The sequence below is a fragment of the Phyllobates terribilis genome, unplaced genomic scaffold (genome assembly GCF_046119375.1).
Source record: "Phyllobates terribilis strain yellow unplaced genomic scaffold, ASM4611937v1 Scaffold_499__1_contigs__length_1316695, whole genome shotgun sequence".
Classification (NCBI taxonomy): Eukaryota; Metazoa; Chordata; class Amphibia; order Anura; family Dendrobatidae; genus Phyllobates; species Phyllobates terribilis.
Window position 1 is genome coordinate 1,106,187 of NW_027363259.1, and position 18,091 is coordinate 1,124,277.

Sequence of the window (18,091 nt, forward strand, 5' to 3'; positions counted from 1 at the left end):
TCCAACGGTGTTGAGGCGGGTGGGAACAGCCGGGGGTTGAGGGTACTGTGCTAAAAGAGGTGGAGTTATGCAGATCTAAAACGCGTGGATTGCAGCAGCAGCAAGCCGAAAAGTGCAGGCATGTGAGGGATCTAGAGGTTGACAGCATGTCTTCTTAACGGGAGTCCAGGTGGCCATCTCCACAAATGGACTTTTCAGAATCCTTGGGTGGCACCGTAGTCGGAAACCAATTCTGGTTATCGCTTCTCGGCCTTTTGGCTAAGATCAAGTGTAGTATCTGTTCTTATCAGTTTAATATCTGATACGTCCCCTATCTGGGGACCATATATTAAATGGATTTTTAGAACAGGGAGATGGAAAAAGAGCTTGCTCTGTCCACTCCACGCATTGACCTGGTATTGCAGTATCTCCAGGACCGGTGCACCCCTTCTTTAATGCAGTTTCTAAAATCAGAAAGAATTGAATTCAATGCTTTTTGTTCATTTTGCTTGTTTGTCGGATTTTGGGATGGACTCTTTGGCTTTGCTTTTCTTCTCCTCATTGGATTTTTCATGTTAAAAGTTGCAGAAGCCAGATGACAAGCTCATTTTGGTTCAACTTCAGCAATTGTGCATTGCATTGCCATGTAATGTAATGTAATGCAATGCTATCTATCTAGCTCTCCCTCTATACTTCCTTTTGGATAAACAGACATATTAGGCAAGCATTTTGGAGCTTTCACCTAAATAACTACAGGTGGTGAGATAAGCTGCACAATATAATTGACCTTTCAGTATATTGTTGCACACACACCATCTATTTAGCAAATGCCCTTGTTATCAACAGCAGCCTTTTAAACTCACCTGAGCTAACAGGTATGTGAGCTGGTTACTCTGCTGCGCTTAAAATTTCTTTTTTGGTTTGCTACAATGCCTTTTCTGAAACGTTGTCTCCCTCTGCTGGAACACTGACTTCTTTCATTTAATGCCTGCAGACTATAAAAGAGAAACCAACCCAAAAAGTTTGGTTGATTAGTCTGTGGCATTCTTTTAAACTGTTGCTTATGGCGGTCTCTGTGAGCTTCTCAGTGACATTCAGCCATCCAGGTATCCCGCCTGCAGTAGACGGAATGTGGCAATGGAACGCTGGCTGCGCGTGTCATAATAGGATCTGAGCCTTTATATACCTGCGCACAGCAGCAGCCACCTTCAGTCTGCTGCTGGACAGCCAGCAGCAGCAGCAGCAGGAGAGGTAATTAATCAGCAACCCTCCTGCTAAGGGTAGACAGCTGCTCGTTCCACCCCCCCCCCGCCTTAATTGGTTCTCCTCCCTTCCAACGGTGTTGAGGCGGATGGGAACAGCCGGGGGTTGAGGGTACTGTGCTAAAAGAGGTGGAGTTATGCAGATCTAAAACGCGTGGATTGCAGCAGCAGCAAGCCGAAAAGTGCAGGCATGTGAGGGATCTAGAGGTTGACAGCATGTCTTCTTAACGGGAGTCCAGGTGGCCATCTCCACAAATGGACTTTTCAGAATCCTTGGGTGGCACCGTAGTCGGAAACCAATTCTGGTTATCGCTTCTCGGCCTTTTGGCTAAGATCAAGTGTAGTATCTTTTGAAAAGGCAGTTTTGTCCTTGGGCTGCCCTAGTAAATTGATGCATATTACACACTGGTTTGGTGCACTTGTTAGTACGCCAGGTGGCTCATAGAGTTATCTGATGGAAAACATGGCCCTCCAGGATCGAAGTCACTAGGCTGGGTAAGTGTGAGGGCTTTGGAGCAATGTGCCCCAGGAGTAGGCGCCCTGGTGGGAGTCCAAGCTTACTGGGACTGGGAACCCCAGAAAGACTTGGCTTCGTAGCACGCCGCACCTTTGCCAATCATACTTTCTGAGCAACCCCCCCTATTCCTGGCCTCCGGGCTAGGAAGGGGAATTTTTATAAACCCGGTCGGAGGTCCGGTCAGCTTTGCCCTGAGAAACCAACACAGGCTCCAGCTCCACTAGGGTGGCAGCCTAGATGGAAGCTGGGAGCACGAAAACGGCTCTTCTCCGGCTTCGGCTAGGGAGAGCATCGGAGATCCCTGACCCTCGCTGTGGCCTTCTGGCTCGGAGGGATGGGGATGGTTTATTGGGGACCCTCTCCTCCGGGAAGGGTCCACATGAATCCTCGCCTCGTGCGCTGTTTTGGTGTGACTTCGGTCACATTTTTCAGTGCCTTGGATGCAGCTTCAATCAAAAAATCTGTTCTTATCAGTTTAATATCTGATACGTCCCCTATCTGGGGACCATATATTAAATGGATTTTTAGAACAGGGAGATGGAAAAAGAGCTTGCTCTGTCCACTCCACGCATTGACCTGGTATTGCAGTATCTCCAGGACCGGTGCACCCCTTCTTTAATGCAGTTTCTAAAATCAGAAAGAATTGAATTCAATGCTTTTTGTTCATTTTGCTTGTTTGTCGGATTTTGGGATGGACTCTTTGGCTTTGCTTTTCTTCTCCTCATTGGATTTTTCATGTTAAAAGTTGCAGAAGCCAGATGACAAGCTCATTTTGGTTCAACTTCAGCAACTGTGCATTGCATTGCCATGTAATGTAATGTAATGCAATGCTATCTATCTAGCTCTCCCTCTATACTTCCTTTTGGATAAACAAACATATTAGGCAAGCATTTTGGAGCTTTCACCTAAATAACTACAGGTGGTGAGATAAGCTGCACAATATAATTGACCTTTCAGTATATTGTTGCACACACACCATCTATTTAGCAAATGCCCTTGTTATCAACAGCAGCCTTTTAAACTCACCTGAGCTAACAGGTATGTGAGCTGGTTACTCTGCTGCGCTTAAAATTTCTTTTTTGGTTTGCTACAATGCCTTTTCTGAAACGTTGTCTCCCTCTGCTGGAACACTGACTTCTTTCATTTAATGCCTGCAGACTATAAAAGAGAAACCAACCCAAAAAGTTTGGTTGATTAGTCTGTGGCATTCTTTTAAACTGTTGCTTATGGCGGTCTCTGTGAGCTTCTCAGTGACATTCAGCCATCCAGGTATCCCGCCTGCAGTAGACGGAATGTGGCAATGGAACGCTGGCTGCGCGTGTCATAATAGGCTCTGAGCCTTTATATACCTGCGCACAGCAGCAGCCACCTTCAGTCTGCTGCTGGACAGCTAGCAGCAGCAGCAGCAGGAGAGGTAATTAATCAGCAACCCTCCTGCTGAGGGTAGACAGCTGCTCGTTCCACCCACCCCCGCGCCTTAATTGGTTCTCCTCCCTTCCAACGGTGTTGAGGCGGGTGGGAACAGCCAGGGGTTGAGGGTACTGTGCTAAAAGAGGTGGAGTTATGCAGATCTAAAACGCGTGGATTGCAGCAGCAGCAAGCCGAAAAGTGCAGGCATGTGAGGGATCTAGAGGTTGACAGCATGTCTTCTTAACGGGAGTCCAGGTGGCCATCTCCACAAATGGACTTTTCAGAATCCTTGGGTGGCACCGTAGTCGGAAACCAATTCTGGTTATCGCTTCTCGGCCTTTTGGCTAAGATCAAGTGTAGTATCTGTTCTTATCAGTTTAATATCTGATACGTCCCCTATCTGGGGACCATATATTAAATGGATTTTTAGAACAGGGAGATGGAAAAAGAGCTTGCTCTGTCCACTCCACGCATTGACCTGGTATTGCAGTATCTCCAGGACCGGTGCACCCCTTCTTTAATGCAGTTTCTAAAATCAGAAAGAATTGAATTCAATGCTTTTTGTTCATTTTGCTTGTTTATCGGATTTTGGGATGGACTCTTTGGCTTTGCTTTTCTTCTCCTCATTGGATTTTTCATGTTAAAAGTTGCAGAAGCCAGATGACAAGCTCATTTTGGTTCAACTTCAGCAACTGTGCATTGCATTGCCATGTAATGTAATGTAATGCAATGCTATCTATCTAGCTCTCCCTCTATACTTCCTTTTGGATAAACAGACATATTAGGCAAGCATTTTGGAGCTTTCACCTAAATAACTACAGGTGGTGAGATAAGCTGCACAATATAATTGACCTTTCAGTATATTGTTGCACACACACCATCTATTTAGCAAATGCCCTTGTTATCAACAGCAGCCTTTTAAACTCACCTGAGCTAACAGGTATGTGAGCTGGTTACTCTGCTGCGCTTAAAATTTCTTTTTTGGTTTGCTACAATGCCTTTTCTGAAACGTTGTCTCCCTCTGCTGGAACACTGACTTCTTTCATTTAATGCCTGCAGACTATAAAAGAGAAACCAACCCAAAAAGTTTGGTTGATTAGTCTGTGGCATTCTTTTAAACTGTTGCTTATGGCGGTCTCTGTGAGCTTCTCAGTGACATTCAGCCATCCAGGTATCCCGCCTGCAGTAGACGGAATGTGGCAATGGAACGCTGGCTGCGCGTGTCATAATAGGCTCTGAGCCTTTATATACCTGCGCACAGCAGCAGCCACCTTCAGTCTGCTGCTGGACAGCCAGCAGCAGCAGCAGCAGGAGAGGTAATTAATCAGCAACCCTCCTGCTAAGGGTAGACAGCTGCTCGTTCCACCCCCCCCCCCGCCTTAATTGGTTCTCCTCCCTTCCAACGGTGTTGAGGCGGGTGGGAACAGCCGGGGGTTGAGGGTACTGTGCTAAAAGAGGTGGAGTTATGCAGATCTAAAACGCGTGGATTGCAGCAGCAGCAAGCCGAAAAGTGCAGACATGTGAGGGATCTAGAGGTTGACAGCATGTCTTCTTAACGGGAGTCCAGGTGGCCATCACCACAAATGGACTTTTCAGAATCCTTGGGTGGCACCGTAGTCGGAAACCAATTCTGGTTATCGCTTCTCGGCCTTTTGGCTAAGATCAAGTGTAGTATCTGTTCTTATCAGTTTAATATCTGATACGTCCCCTATCTGGGGACCATATATTAAATGGATTTTTAGAACAGGGAGATGGAAAAAGAGCTTGCTCTGTCCACTCCACGCATTGACCTGGTATTGCAGTATCTCCAGGACCGGTGCACCCCTTCTTTAATGCAGTTTCTAAAATCAGAAAGAATTGAATTCAATGCTTTTTGTTCATTTTGCTTGTTTGTCGGATTTCGGGATGGACTCTTTGGCTTTGCTTTTCTTCTCCTCATTGGATTTTTCATGTTAAAAGTTGCAGAAGCCAGATGACAAGCTCATTTTGGTTCAACTTCAGCAACTGTGCATTGCATTGCCATGTAATGTAATGTAATGCAATGCTATCTATCTAGCTCTCCCTCTATACTTCCTTTTGGATAAACAGACATATTAGGCAAGCATTTTGGAGCTTTCACCTAAATAACTACAGGTGGTGAGATAAGCTGCACAATATAATTGACCTTTCAGTATATTGTTGCACACACACCATCTATTTAGCAAATGCCCTTGTTATCAACAGCAGCCTTTTAAACTCACCTGAGCTAACAGGTATGTGAGCTGGTTACTCTGCTGCGCTTAAAATTTCTTTTTTGGTTTGCTACAATGCCTTTTCTGAAACGTTGTCTCCCTCTGCTGGAACACTGACTTCTTTCATTTAATGCCTGCAGACTATAAAAGAGAAACCAACCCAAAAAGTTTGGTTGATTAGTCTGTGGCATTCTTTTAAACTGTTGCTTATGGCGGTCTCTGTGAGCTTCTCAGTGACATTCAGCCATCCAGGTATCCCGCCTGCAGTAGACGGAATGTGGCAATGGAACGCTGGCTGCGCGTGTCATAATAGGCTCTGAGCCTTTATATACCTGCGCACAGCAGCAGCCACCTTCAGTCTGCTGCTGGACAGCCAGCAGCAGCAGCAGGAGAGGTAATTAATCAGCAACCCTCCTGCTAAGGGTAGACAGCTGCTCGTTCCACCCCCCCCCCCGCCTTAATTGGTTCTCCTCCCTTCCAACGGTGTTGAGGCGGGTGGGAACAGCCGGGGGTTGAGGGTACTGTGCTAAAAGAGGTGGAGTTATGCAGATCTAAAACGCGTGGATTGCAGCAGCAGCAAGCCGAAAAGTGCAGACATGTGAGGGATCTAGAGGTTGACAGCATGTCTTCTTAACGGGAGTCCAGGTGGCCATCACCACAAATGGACTTTTCAGAATCCTTGGGTGGCACCGTAGTCGGAAACCAATTCTGGTTATCGCTTCTCGGCCTTTTGGCTAAGATCAAGTGTAGTATCTGTTCTTATCAGTTTAATATCTGATACGTCCCCTATCTGGGGACCATATATTAAATGGATTTTTAGAACAGGGAGATGGAAAAAGAGCTTGCTCTGTCCACTCCACGCATTGACCTGGTATTGCAGTATCTCCAGGACCGGTGCACCCCTTCTTTAATGCAGTTTCTAAAATCAGAAAGAATTGAATTCAATGCTTTTTGTTCATTTTGCTTGTTTGTCGGATTTCGGGATGGACTCTTTGGCTTTGCTTTTCTTCTCCTCATTGGATTTTTCATGTTAAAAGTTGCAGAAGCCAGATGACAAGCTCATTTTGGTTCAACTTCAGCAACTGTGCATTGCATTGCCATGTAATGTAATGTAATGCAATGCTATCTATCTAGCTCTCCCTCTATACTTCCTTTTGGATAAACAGACATATTAGGCAAGCATTTTGGAGCTTTCACCTAAATAACTACAGGTGGTGAGATAAGCTGCACAATATAATTGACCTTTCAGTATATTGTTGCACACACACCATCTATTTAGCAAATGCCCTTGTTATCAACAGCAGCCTTTTAAACTCACCTGAGCTAACAGGTATGTGAGCTGGTTACTCTGCTGCGCTTAAAATTTCTTTTTTGGTTTGCTACAATGCCTTTTCTGAAACGTTGTCTCCCTCTGCTGGAACACTGACTTCTTTCATTTAATGCCTGCAGACTATAAAAGAGAAACCAACCCAAAAAGTTTGGTTGATTAGTCTGTGGCATTCTTTTAAACTGTTGCTTATGGCGGTCTCTGTGAGCTTCTCAGTGACATTCAGCCATCCAGGTATCCCGCCTGCAGTAGACGGAATGTGGCAATGGAACGCTGGCTGCGCGTGTCATAATAGGCTCTGAGCCTTTATATACCTGCGCACAGCAGCAGCCACCTTCAGTCTGCTGCTGGACAGCCAGCAGCAGCAGCAGGAGAGGTAATTAATCAGCAACCCTCCTGCTAAGGGTAGACAGCTGCTCGTTCCACCCCCCCCCCCGCCTTAATTGGTTCTCCTCCCTTCCAACGGTGTTGAGGCGGGTGGGAACAGCCGGGGGTTGAGGGTACTGTGCTAAAAGAGGTGGAGTTATGCAGATCTAAAACGCGTGGATTGCAGCAGCAGCAAGCCGAAAAGTGCAGGCATGTGAGGGATCTAGAGGTTGACAGCATGTCTTCTTAACGGGAGTCCAGGTGGCCATCTCCACAAATGGACTTTTCAGAATCCTTGGGTGGCACCGTAGTCGGAAACCAATTCTGGTTATCGCTTCTCGGCCTTTTGGCTAAGATCAAGTGTAGTATCTGTTCTTATCAGTTTAATATCTGATACGTCCCCTATCTGGGGACCATATATTAAATGGATTTTTAGAACAGGGAGATGGAAAAAGAGCTTGCTCTGTCCACTCCACGCATTGACCTGGTATTGCAGTATCTCCAGGACCGGTGCACCCCTTCTTTAATGCAGTTTCTAAAATCAGAAAGAATTGAATTCAATGCTTTTTGTTCATTTTGCTTGTTTGTCGGATTTTGGGATGGACTCTTTGGCTTTGCTTTTCTTCTCCTCATTGGATTTTTCATGTTAAAAGTTGCAGAAGCCAGATGACAAGCTCATTTTGGTTCAACTTCAGCAACTGTGCATTGCATTGCCATGTAATGTAATGTAATGCAATGCTATCTATCTAGCTCTCCCTCTATACTTCCTTTTGGATAAACAGACATATTAGGCAAGCATTTTGGAGCTTTCACCTAAATAACTACAGGTGGTGAGATAAGCTGCACAATATAATTGACCTTTCAGTATATTGTTGCACACACACCATCTATTTAGCAAATGCCCTTGTTATCAACAGCAGCCTTTTAAACTCACCTGAGCTAACAGGTATGTGAGCTGGTTACTCTGCTGCGCTTAAAATTTCTTTTTTGGTTTGCTACAATGCCTTTTCTGAAACGTTGTCTCCCTCTGCTGGAACACTGACTTCTTTCATTTAATGCCTGCAGACTATAAAAGAGAAACCAACCCAAAAAGTTTGGTTGATTAGTCTGTGGCATTCTTTTAAACTGTTGCTTATGGCGGTCTCTGTGAGCTTCTCAGTGACATTCAGCCATCCAGGTATCCCGCCTGCAGTAGACGGAATGTGGCAATGGAACGCTGGCTGCGCGTGTCATAATAGGCTCTGAGCCTTTATATACCTGCGCACAGCAGCAGCCACCTTCAGTCTGCTGCTGGACAGCCAGCAGCAGCAGCAGCAGGAGAGGTAATTAATCAGCAACCCTCCTGCTAAGGGTAGACAGCTGCTCGTTCCACCCCCCCCCCGCCTTAATTGGTTCTCCTCCCTTCCAACGGTGTTGAGGCGGGTGGGAACAGCCGGGGGTTGAGGGTACTGTGCTAAAAGAGGTGGAGTTATGCAGATCTAAAACGCGTGGATTGCAGCAGCAGCAAGCCGAAAAGTGCAGGCATGTGAGGGATCTAGAGGTTGACAGCATGTCTTCTTAACGGGAGTCCAGGTGGCCATCTCCACAAATGGACTTTTCAGAATCCTTGGGTGGCACCGTAGTCGGAAACCAATTCTGGTTATCGCTTCTCGGCCTTTTGGCTAAGATCAAGTGTAGTATCTGTTCTTATCAGTTTAATATCTGATACGTCCCCTATCTGGGGACCATATATTAAATGGATTTTTAGAACAGGGAGATGGAAAAAGAGCTTGCTCTGTCCACTCCACGCATTGACCTGGTATTGCAGTATCTCCAGGACCGGTGCACCCCTTCTTTAATGCAGTTTCTAAAATCAGAAAGAATTGAATTCAATGCTTTTTGTTCATTTTGCTTGTTTGTCGGATTTTGGGATGGACTCTTTGGCTTTGCTTTTCTTCTCCTCATTGGATTTTTCATGTTAAAAGTTGCAGAAGCCAGATGACAAGCTCATTTTGGTTCAACTTCAGCAACTGTGCATTGCATTGCCATGTAATGTAATGTAATGCAATGCTATCTATCTAGCTCTCCCTCTATACTTCCTTTTGGATAAACAGACATATTAGGCAAGCATTTTGGAGCTTTCACCTAAATAACTACAGGTGGTGAGATAAGCTGCACAATATAATTGACCTTTCAGTATATTGTTGCACACACACCATCTATTTAGCAAATGCCCTTGTTATCAACAGCAGCCTTTTAAACTCACCTGAGCTAACAGGTATGTGAGCTGGTTACTCTGCTGCGCTTAAAATTTCTTTTTTGGTTTGCTACAATGCCTTTTCTGAAACGTTGTCTCCCTCTGCTGGAACACTGACTTCTTTCATTTAATGCCTGCAGACTATAAAAGAGAAACCAACCCAAAAAGTTTGGTTGATTAGTCTGTGGCATTCTTTTAAACTGTTGCTTATGGCGGTCTCTGTGAGCTTCTCAGTGACATTCAGCCATCCAGGTATCCCGCCTGCAGTAGACGGAATGTGGCAATGGAACGCTGGCTGCGCGTGTCATAATAGGCTCTGAGCCTTTATATACCTGCGCACAGCAGCAGCCACCTTCAGTCTGCTGCTGGACAGCCAGCAGCAGCAGCAGGAGAGGTAATTAATCAGCAACCCTCCTGCTAAGGGTAGACAGCTGCTCGTTCCACCCCCCCCCCGCCTTAATTGGTTCTCCTCCCTTCCAACGGTGTTGAGGCGGGTGGGAACAGCCGGGGGTTGAGGGTACTGTGCTAAAAGAGGTGGAGTTATGCAGATCTAAAACGCGTGGATTGCAGCAGCAGCAAGCCGAAAAGTGCAGGCATGTGAGGGATCTAGAGGTTGACAGCATGTCTTCTTAACGGGAGTCCAGGTGGCCATCTCCACAAATGGACTTTTCAGAATCCTTGGGTGGCACCGTAGTCGGAAACCAATTCTGGTTATCGCTTCTCGGCCTTTTGGCTAAGATCAAGTGTAGTATCTGTTCTTATCAGTTTAATATCTGATACGTCCCCTATCTGGGGACCATATATTAAATGGATTTTTAGAAGAGGGAGATGGAAAAAGAGCTTGCTCTGTCCACTCCACGCATTGACCTGGTATTGCAGTATCTCCAGGACCGGTGCACCCCTTCTTTAATGCAATTTCTAAAATCAGAAAGAATTGAATTCAATGCTTTTTGTTCATTTTGCTTGTTTGTCGGATTTTGGGATGGACTCTTTGGCTTTGCTTTTCTTCTCCTCATTGGATTTTTCATGTTAAAAGTTGCAGAAGCCAGATGACAAGCTCATTTTGGTTCAACTTCAGCAACTGTGCATTGCATTGCCATGTAATGTAATGTAATGCAATGCTATCTATCTAGCTCTCCCTCTATACTTCCTTTTGGATAAACAGACATATTAGGCAAGCATTTTGGAGCTTTCACCTAAATAACTACAGGTGGTGAGATAAGCTGCACAATATAATTGACCTTTCAGTATATTGTTGCACACACACCATCTATTTAGCAAATGCCCTTGTTATCAACAGCAGCCTTTTAAACTCACCTGAGCTAACAGGTATGTGAGCTGGTTACTCTGCTGCGCTTAAAATTTCTTTTTTGGTTTGCTACAATGCCTTTTCTGAAACGTTGTCTCCCTCTGCTGGAACACTGACTTCTTTCATTTAATGCCTGCAGACTATAAAAGAGAAACCAACCCAAAAAGTTTGGTTGATTAGTCTGTGGCATTCTTTTAAACTGTTGCTTATGGCGGTCTCTGTGAGCTTCTCAGTGACATTCAGCCATCCAGGTATCCTGCCTGCAGTAGACGGAATGTGGCAATGGAACGCTGGCTGCGCGTGTCATAATAGGCTCTGAGCCTTTATATACCTGCGCACAGCAGCAGCCACCTTCAGTCTGCTGCTGGACAGCCAGCAGCAGCAGCAGCAGGAGAGGTAATTAATCAGCAACCCTCCTGCTAAGGGTAGACAGCTGCTCGTTCCACCCCCCCCCCCCCGCCTTAATTGGTTCTCCTCCCTTCCAACGGTGTTGAGGCGGGTGGGAACAGCCGGGGGTTGAGGGTACTGTGCTAAAAGAGGTGGAGTTATGCAGATCTAAAACGCGTGGATTGCAGCAGCAGCAAGCCGAAAAGTGCAGGCATGTGAGGGATCTAGAGGTTGACAGCATGTCTTCTTAACGGGAGTCCAGGTGGCCATCTCCACAAATGGACTTTTCAGAATCCTTGGGTGGCACCGTAGTCGGAAACCAATTCTGGTTATCGCTTCTCGGCCTTTTGGCTCAGATCTGTAATGGGTCTAGTCATTTGGCTGTCTGTGCGTTAACTCTTGGCCCTGTGGCATCGCCATTTTATGGCTTAAGCCACTTGCTGCTATAAGGAGTTGGCCAGTAGACACGACTAGCGATAATGGGACGCATTCGATACGCTGGGCCCGGTGAGGCTCGAGTGAAGTTTGGAATCCAGATTGATGTGGAAGAAGGCAAAGAAGGAATCTTTACCCTCAGCTTCGTGGTGAAGGAGATTTTGTTTGGACTCCTTGAAGTGATGAAGGAAGAAATCTTGTGCCTCCAGCAATTCAAAAGCAAGTATAATCTTGTATTTACTTCTATGGCTGTTTGCAACAATTTCTATGATTGTTTGAAAAAGAATCTGGACAATCAATATTTGGATGGGCTGACTTTTGTCATCTTGTATTGCTCCAAAGAGGTACCTCTGACTGTTTTCATGTACAACCCACATGTGGACTTGGCTTTGATTTATGCCTTTCTAAATAGGCACTGCTATATTACCAAGGTGGCAGTAAAAGTCATGAATGAGGAGGAACTATGGACCGGTAAATATCGTTTCATGGTCAAGTTCCGGGAAAGTCCTGATGAACCAGGGGGTATACATTATCCTCCATCAAATTTTTCCATTGGGAGTGAGCGGGGTTACCTGTTCTTCCCCAATGCGCCCAGGTTTTGTCGTCATTGTAGGAGGTATGGCCATACTCAGGAAGCATGCGACATCAGACAGATTATTTGCAGGAAGTGCAATGAGGTGGGTCATTCTTCCAATAATTGCAAAAATGAAATAGTCTGTAACCTCTGCGGAGAGAAGGGGCATGCCTTCAGAGACTGTATATTCCATCCTGGTTCATATGCGGGGGCAGCGGGAAGGGGAAGGAGAAGAAATGAATCTCCTGCACCCACAGCTACAACTCCGACTGCTCCAACTCCGACTGCTCCGATATCTACTCTGGCTTTCCTGGATGAGGAGGAGGCTCGGGTTGCTTTTCCAGAACTGGTTCGTGTGAATGTAAGAGGAAATATGGAGCTGGCACCTGAGCCACCGGTGCAGAGGGCCGCGTCTGTGGCTTCAGATGTCAGTGAGTCTGAGACGATAACTGATGATCGTATAGGCATGGAAGTGGCCCCGGTGGAGGATCTGGAGGCTGAAATTCCAGACATGATGGTTACATTGCAGGGGGAAGAGGAGTCTGATCTGACCAGAACACCGCATGTGGCCTGGAGCGATGTCGTTTCTGACCTTGAGGAGGAGGAAGGTCAGGGGGACTTTGACCCCCAGCGGCGGGATTATAGTTCAGATGAAGATGGAGGCGCTTCAGTGAAGAAAAAGAAGAAAACTGAACCATCCTTTTCCCCTTTAAGTGACTGCAGTGTGAGTCCAGCCCGGGTGTACCCTACTGCATCCGATCCCCAAGATGTGTCTTTTTTGGGGGAAGGCACAAACTACGATATCTGCACGTCCAGCGTCCTACCCCCAGAAGGGTTAGGATGATGTACAGGTGGGCATGTTGTCGTGACCTGCCACATCAAATTAATAGATGGGTGCCCAAGTTGCTCTCAGCATCTTGTCGCTAAATGTTCGGCTGATTAAATCTGAGTCGAGAAGAGTGGCAATTTTGGACTACTTGAGCAACTTGGATGCGGACGTATACTGTGTTCAGGAGTGTGGGATCTCCGATCCCTTAAGTGAAAATGCATGGCCTTTAGGTCAAAGTGTGTGGTCTGGTTCTGTATGTAATAAAAATTGTGGGGTAGGTGTTTTGGTGAAGGGTTATAGTGTTAAGATAGAAAGTTACATGGTGGTGGAGGCGGGGAGGTGTGTAATATGTGAGTTAAATTGTAGGGGGTGGAGGGTGAGGGTGGTAAATATGTATGCACCAATAGATAAAGGGGAGAGGCTGGAAATTTTTGAGAAATTATGTTTTTTTTTATCTGGCAAAATGCCAATAATTTTTGAGATTTCAATTGTGTGACGGAGGGGGATAAGATGGATGTTACAGGTAAAAGACTCAAGAGTCTTGTGGCGGATTTTTCCTTACAGGATGCTGCGGAAGTTTTTTTAGGTAATCCACCTCCTGCGACCTATAAGGCCGACAGGGGAGGCATAGAGTCTAGAATAGACCGTATCTTCTTTTCTTCACAAAATGTTATTTGTAGGAATTTCCAGCAGGAAGATGTTCCCTTCTCTGACCATGTGTGTTTGAGGGCACGTCTAGAAGGTAAGATTTCTTTTGTATATGGTGGTGGCGTGTGGAAACTTAATGTGCGTTTGCTGGAAGATAATAGGATCATGCGTGATTTTAGGCGAATGTATGTTAGGTGGAGGGATAAAAAAAGTGATTTCAGGAATGTGCTTGAGTGGTGGGACTGGATGAAGAGTGAGATTGTTTTTTTCTTTAGAAAAAGGGGCAGGAGGAAAGCAGCAATGAATAGAGCAAAATTTAATGATTTAAGCTCTAGACTGGAGTGGCTGAGGAAGTTAAGGATGATTGGAGTGGATGTGGATGTTTTGATGTGTCAAGTGAAAGAAGAGATTAAGAAATATATTGAGGGTAAAGGGAAAGAAATTATTTACCGTTCTAAGATTGAACATTTGGAGAAAAATGAGAAATGCACAAGGTTTTTTTTCAAAAAAGTTTTTGGGAAGAAAGTAGATATGGATGAGGTGGTGAATGGTGATGGGGTGTGTGTGAGTGGGAAGGATGTGATGCAGGAGGTGGTGTTGTTTTATAAGGAGTTGTATGGGGAAAAATGGGTTGATGATAGGATGTTGACTGATGCTTTGGGGTGTTTAGAAGGTTGTTTGGGTGAGGATGAACGTGAAATATTGGATGATGTAATTGTGTTGGATGAAGTTAAAAAAGTGGTGATGTCTGCGAGTAAGAATAAAACACCTGGGAAGGATGGACTGCCCGTGGAGTTATATGTTAAGGAATGGGACACGATGGGAAATGACTTATTGGAGGTGTGCCAGTATATGTTCACGGAGAATATGTTGAGTGAATCTATGAGAGATGGGGTGGTGGTTTTGGTTCATAAGAAAGGTGATAAAAAGGATTTGGGGAATTGGAGGCCAATCACCCTTTTGAATGCAGACTATAAGGTGTTTAGTAAATTGTTGGCTAGCCGGATGCGGGAAGTGATTGGCGGTGTGGTGGATGAAGATCAAGTGTGTGCAGTGCCTGGGAGAAGTATGACTGAAAATTTGGTGTTGTTGCGTGATGTGATTGGGGATTGTATGAGTCGTAAGCAGAAATGTTTGTTGTTTTCGGTTGATTTTGAAAAAGCTTTTGACCGTGTGTCACATAGCTTTATGTTTAAGGTTTTGTCTAAGATGGGTTATTCCAGGAATTTTGTAAACTGTGTTAGGAGTTTGTATTGTAATGTTTCAAGTGAATTTTTGGTGAATGGGTGGTTGAGTGAGAAAGTGAGAATTAAATCAGGAGTGCGTCAGGGGTGCCCTATGTCCCCTTTTTTGTTTATTAATGTGATTGAAGTGTTGATGTGTATGGTTAGGAAGGATAAGGTTATGAGAGGTGTGATGATTCCTGGGAGTAATGGAAAGGATGTGAGAATTCTAGGTTACATGGATGATGTAGTGATTGTGAGTGGGAATATGGCTGCGATGAGTAGGGCAAGGTTGATATTAAGTTTGTTTTGTAGTGTCTCAGCTTTTAAGGTCAATTGGACTAAGAGTTCCTTTAAATGTTTTGGTGAGAGGAATGTACGGATGGATGGTGTGAGGTGTGAGGATGGTGCAATAAAGGTGCTTGGGATTAAGTTTAATGATGATTTGAAAGGAAATGAGAGTTGGGAAGATTGTGGGGTGAGAGTGGTGCGCAAGTTGAATTTTTGGCGAATGAGAGAATTAACTCTGACTGGGAAAGTTCTGATTGTTAAGGCGGTTATTTTGCCTATTTTGTTGTTTGTTGCGAATGTATATCCTGCTGCTTTTAAGAAAATTAGGAAAACTGAGAAATTTATCTTTAATTTTCTTTGGGGAAGTCGCATGGAGAAATTGAAACGGGAATATGTCTATAAGTTATGTGTAAATGGTGGTTTGGATTTTCCAAATATTGATTTCTTTTTAGGGATTAGTTACGTGAAAATGGTGGTGGTGGTTCTAGGGAAAAGTAATAAGTGTGCTTATATGATGAAGTATTCGGCTGGATGGATGCTTTATGGCTTAAAGTGGGTCAAAAGGGATGCTAGAGTGCCTGTTGCTTTTAAGTGTCCTGTATGGTATGGTTGTGTTGAGAATTTTGTAAGGAAGTATGATTTGTTGTCCGTTAACATGAGTGATTTTAGGCAAAAGAAGAAAGTCATTAGGATGGTGCGTGAGCGTGAGGTGGTATGTAATATCAATGGGTTGAGAGGGGAGGAAGTAACCGAGATGTGGAGAAAATTAAGTATAGATGGTGTGACTAACAGACAGAGAGATATCGCTTGGATGATATTGCATGACATTTTGCCTGTTAGAGATGTGCAAAAGAAGAGGGATTTAGTTAAATCTGAGGTATGCCCGAGGGATGGATGTGGTTTGAGAGAGCATGTTAGACATATGGTATGGGATTGTGATTTTGCATATGATGTATGGAAGGGTATAGGGGGACTTTGCAAGGAATTGGTGGGTGTAAAGTATGTTAATTGGAAACTTGCTATGTTTGGGATGGGTGCATGTAGTAGAATTAAGGATAGGATTTTATGGTTGTTGGTGGTGTGTGTAATTGAAAGTTTGTGGGATGCGAGGAATTTGTTAGTTTTTAAAAGTAAGAAAATGTCAGTTAATGAATGTTTGAGATTGATTCTGTCACGTATGTATGTAATATACCTCTGGGATCAGGAACGTGGAAGTATTATAGATGCTGAAGGGATCTGGAAGTTTAAAAAGTGGAGGTTTTTGGTAAAGTTTAATTAGTAGTGTATAATGTACCGGATGATAAGGTTTGGTTTTATTTTTGATTATATACCAAGTGTGATGAAAGGCTAAGTGTCAATGAAAGGCTTTTGTAAGTCGAATTGATTGAGCTTATGCTCCGGCCTATCTGATTTGGTTTAAAAAAAAAAAAAAAAAAAAAAAAAAAAAAATCTGTTCTTATCAGTTTAATATCTGATACGTCCCCTATCTGGGGACCATATATTAAATGGATTTTTAGAACAGGGAGATGGAAAAAGAGCTTGCTCTGTCCATTCCACGCATTGACCTGGTATTGCAGTATCTCCAGGACCGGTGCACCCCTTCTTTAATGCAGTTTCTAAAATCAGAAAGAATTGAATTCAATGCTTTTTGTTCATTTTGCTTGTTTGTCGGATTTTGGGATGGACTCTTTGGCTTTGCTTTTCTTCTCCTCATTGGATTTTTCATGTTAAAAGTTGCAGAAGCCAGATGACAAGCTCATTTTGGTTCAACTTCAGCAACTGTGCATTGCATTGCCATGTAATGTAATGTAATGCAATGCTATCTATCTAGCTCTCCCTCTATACTTCCTTTTGGATAAACAGACATATTAGGCAAGCATTTTGGAGCTTTCACCTAAATAACTACAGGTGGTGAGATAAGCTGCACAATATAATTGACCTTTCAGTATATTGTTGCACACACACCATCTATTTAGCAAATGCCCTTGTTATCAACAGCAGCCTTTTAAACTCACCTGAGCTAACAGGTATGTGAGCTGGTTACTCTGCTGCGCTTAAAATTTCTTTTTTGGTTTGCTACAATGCCTTTTCTGAAACGTTGTCTCCCTCTGCTGGAACACTGACTTCTTTCATTTAATGCCTGCAGACTATAAAAGAGAAACCAACCCAAAAAGTTTGGTTGATTAGTCTGTGGCATTCTTTTAAACTGTTGCTTATGGCGGTCTCTGTGAGCTTCTCAGTGACATTCAGCCATCCAGGTATCCCGCCTGCAGTAGACGGAATGTGGCAATGGAACGCTGGCTGCGCGTGTCATAATAGGCTCTGAGCCTTTATATACCTGCGCACAGCAGCAGCCACCTTCAGTCTGCTGCTGGACAGCCAGCAGCAGCAGCAGCAGGAGAGGTAATTAATCAGCAACCCTCCTGCTAAGGGTAGACAGCTGCTCGTTCCACCCCCCCCCCCGCCTTAATTGGTTCTCCTCCCTTCCAACGGTGTTGAGGCGGGTGGGAACAGCCGGGGGTTGAGGGTACTGTGCTAAAAGAGGTGGAGTTATGCAGATCTAAAACGCGTGGATTGCAGCAGCAGCAAGCCGAAAAGTGCAGGCATGTGAGGGATCTAGAGGTTGACAGCATGTCTTCTTAACGGGAGTCCAGGTGGCCATCTCCACAAATGGACTTTTCAGAATCCTTGGGTGGCACCGTAGTCGGAAACCAATTCTGGTTATCGCTTCTCGGCCTTTTGGCTAAGATCAAGTGTAGTATCTGTTCTTATCAGTTTAATATCTGATACGTCCCCTATCTGGGGACCATATATTAAATGGATTTTTAGAACAGGGAGATGGAAAAAGAGCTTGCTCTGTCCACTCCACGCATTGACCTGGTATTGCAGTATCTCCAGGACCGGTGCACCCCTTCTTTAATGCAGTTTCTAAAATCAGAAAGAATTGAATTCAATGCTTTTTGTTCATTTTGCTTGTTTGTCGGATTTTGGGATGGACTCTTTGGCTTTGCTTTTCTTCTCCTCATTGGATTTTTCATGTTAAAAGTTGCAGAAGCCAGATGACAAG

At 44.5% G+C, this 18,091-nt stretch overlaps 10 non-coding genes and 1 pseudogene across 10 annotated transcripts; all 11 read left to right on the top strand.

Moving 5' to 3' along the window:
• The first annotated feature begins 238 nt into the window (after positions 1–238).
• LOC141230833 (U2 spliceosomal RNA) lies at positions 239–429 on the top strand. The gene has a single exon (XR_012297284.1). It is a non-coding gene; the product is annotated as a U2 spliceosomal RNA (small nuclear RNA).
• A 1,120-nt stretch (positions 430–1,549) lies between these two features.
• Positions 1,550–1,665, top strand: LOC141230422 (U2 spliceosomal RNA; annotated as a pseudogene).
• Positions 1,666–2,189: 524 nt separating this feature from the next.
• On the top strand, positions 2,190–2,371 carry LOC141230284 (U2 spliceosomal RNA). The gene has a single exon (XR_012296836.1). It is a non-coding gene; the product is annotated as a U2 spliceosomal RNA (small nuclear RNA).
• A 1,121-nt stretch (positions 2,372–3,492) lies between these two features.
• Positions 3,493–3,683, top strand: LOC141230835 (U2 spliceosomal RNA). Its single transcript, XR_012297286.1, has one exon. It is a non-coding gene; the product is annotated as a U2 spliceosomal RNA (small nuclear RNA).
• Positions 3,684–4,804: 1,121 nt separating this feature from the next.
• Positions 4,805–4,995, top strand: LOC141230836 (U2 spliceosomal RNA). Its single transcript, XR_012297287.1, has one exon. It is a non-coding gene; the product is annotated as a U2 spliceosomal RNA (small nuclear RNA).
• Positions 4,996–6,113: 1,118 nt separating this feature from the next.
• LOC141230837 (U2 spliceosomal RNA) lies at positions 6,114–6,304 on the top strand. The gene has a single exon (XR_012297288.1). It is a non-coding gene; the product is annotated as a U2 spliceosomal RNA (small nuclear RNA).
• A 1,118-nt stretch (positions 6,305–7,422) lies between these two features.
• Positions 7,423–7,613, top strand: LOC141230839 (U2 spliceosomal RNA). The gene has a single exon (XR_012297289.1). It is a non-coding gene; the product is annotated as a U2 spliceosomal RNA (small nuclear RNA).
• A 1,120-nt stretch (positions 7,614–8,733) lies between these two features.
• Positions 8,734–8,924, top strand: LOC141230840 (U2 spliceosomal RNA). Its single transcript, XR_012297290.1, has one exon. It is a non-coding gene; the product is annotated as a U2 spliceosomal RNA (small nuclear RNA).
• Positions 8,925–10,041: 1,117 nt separating this feature from the next.
• Positions 10,042–10,232, top strand: LOC141230933 (U2 spliceosomal RNA). The gene has a single exon (XR_012297379.1). It is a non-coding gene; the product is annotated as a U2 spliceosomal RNA (small nuclear RNA).
• Positions 10,233–16,428: 6,196 nt separating this feature from the next.
• Positions 16,429–16,626, top strand: LOC141230385 (U2 spliceosomal RNA). Its single transcript, XR_012296909.1, has one exon. It is a non-coding gene; the product is annotated as a U2 spliceosomal RNA (small nuclear RNA).
• Positions 16,627–17,747: 1,121 nt separating this feature from the next.
• On the top strand, positions 17,748–17,938 carry LOC141230841 (U2 spliceosomal RNA). Its single transcript, XR_012297291.1, has one exon. It is a non-coding gene; the product is annotated as a U2 spliceosomal RNA (small nuclear RNA).
• Positions 17,939–18,091: the final 153 nt, after the last annotated feature.